The following is a 2322-nucleotide window of genomic DNA, read 5'->3' as shown; positions in this document are numbered from 1 at the left end:
TCATGAATTTGTAGTCTTTTGTAGCCTGACCTGGTATCACTGGTAATTACTAATCTCTTTGATTTCTATGCACTTGCCTATTTTAGATATTTCATCTAATTGGGCTTATCAAATATTTGTAGCATGTGTCAGAACTTCATTGCTCTTTGAGGCTGAATACTATTCCATTGCATGGGTATATCACATTTTGTTTACCCATTTAGCTGTGGATAGACACTTGATTGTTTCTACCTTTTGACTGTTGCAGAGTACTGCAATGAACACTGGTGAACAGACAGCTGTTTACATGGTCCTGTTGTCAATTCTTTTGTGTATATACCAGTGAGTGGATTTGCTGGCTAGATGGTACTCTAATTCCACACATAACATTTAACGTTTACTGGAATCACCAAACTGTTCTACCTCATACAGGGTAGGAAGGTTCTAATGTCTCCATATCCTCACAAACATTCATTTTTCATATAACACATATCCTAGTGGTGTTAATTGGTATGTCATTGCAGTTTTGATTTGCATTTCCCTGACTTTTGGTTTAAAGATTGTAGCCATTAAGAATACTAGAAAAACCCTAGTGGTGACATGATTTAAGCATTGTGTTACTAATAACCACAAGGTCAGCGATTCAAATCCACCAGTTGCTCTGTGGGAGAAACATGAGATGCTCTGCTCCCATAGAGATGTACAGTTTTGGACACCCTGATGGAGCCGTTCTACAGTGTCCGACACGGTAGCTATGAGTCAACATTGATGGTAGTGGGTTATGACTATTAGGAGTAATAAGCGGTTCTCCTGTTAGGAGTAACAATATAAAAATACAACTCCATCTGTATTGAAAATGGAAAGAGTGTGTGGAGAAAACTCTTCTGTGATGGAAGTTGCCTGTGTCTCACCTACACAACATCTCAGAGAGTATGCTGGACCCTGGCTGCCAAGCTCCCGCTGTCCTGCTTTATAGGAGAACAAGGCAATCTCCACCTTGCAAGGAGTCATGCCTCCCTCCTTTAGTGTGAATGACAGGAAAATGACACATGTTCTTCTTTTATTGTCTTTAGGAGGAAGACTGATTGATAGAAATTGCCACCAATTGACTCTGGGATATGGTGGGGGCCACTTTTGTTGTCTTTGGGACCCTGAAAGGTCAGACCACTTTTGAAGGCTGGGTGGGAGGGTAACATGGTGACCTCGGAGTATGATTGGGGCTTAACCCTATTATTTAGTCAGACTTCTTAGGATGACAAATTGCTAGTTTTGACATGGTTGGTGATACAGGGCTGTTATAATGAGATAGTATGTGATCAAATCAAGGCTTAATCAGCTGCCGTCTCCTCCTCTTAACTCCTAGCCCATAAAATATTCTTCCTGTTCTATTTCTCAGGACCTTGAATTGAAGTCTGTCCTTCAAAGTTCCTGTAAACATATTTTTGAGGAAAGGAGAAAGGAAAGATAATGTTGTGTATATATTTTGTTGTTGTTGTTGTTAAGTACTCTCATAATGTTATCCCAAAGTTTGGGTCCAATGCCCAAGAGCGTTGAGTCCAATTAACAAACACTCCAGATAAACAAAGAACCAGAAAAGCCCTTGTTTTTATTAGGAAGTTGACAACCCGAACACTCTAAGCACAGAGGCGGTTTGGTGTTCCAAGGACACTTTGTCACAAGCACAAAGTGTTTTATACTGCTTCTTGACAAAGTTAATCATGTACTATATGCGAGTATTGGTAGTGGCGATGGATAAGTGACGTTGGTTATGTGGCATTGGTTACTACTCACAGCAAGCCTGTATGGGGGTTTTTGAGGTAAGGAGCTCTGGTAGCTTAGTGGTTATGAATGGGCTGCAAACCACAAGGTCAGCAGTTCAAAACTAACAGCTGTTCCGCAGGAGAAAGATGAGGCTTTCTGCTCCAGTGAAGATTTACAGCCTTGGAAACCTTGGACAGGGTCTCTGTGAGCAGCTCCATGGCACATAACCACCACCACCAGGTATTTATAGCTTCATCTTTCTCCCACAAGAGCGGCTGGTCGTTATGAACTGCTGACCTTATGGTTAGCAGCCGGATGTGTAACACACTATGCTACCAGATCTCCTATTACATCCAGCACATTAATCCACAGCACCACCCCAGAACTTTCAGGCAGTTGTTGTTGTTAGGTGTCATCGAGTTGGTACCAACCCATAGTGACCTTATGCATAGCAGAATGAAACACTGCCCGATCCTGGGCCAACCTCACTACTGTTGCCACTCTTGAATCCATCGATGCTGTCACTTGGCCAATCCATCTCGTTGGGGGTCTTCCTTTTTTTCTCTGACCCTCCACCTTACC

Source organism: Chrysochloris asiatica, unplaced genomic scaffold (genome assembly GCF_000296735.1).
Source record: "Chrysochloris asiatica unplaced genomic scaffold, ChrAsi1.0 scaffold00021, whole genome shotgun sequence".
In the NCBI taxonomy this organism is placed as follows: domain Eukaryota; kingdom Metazoa; phylum Chordata; class Mammalia; order Afrosoricida; family Chrysochloridae; genus Chrysochloris; species Chrysochloris asiatica.
This window is presented reverse-complemented; position numbering follows the sequence as displayed.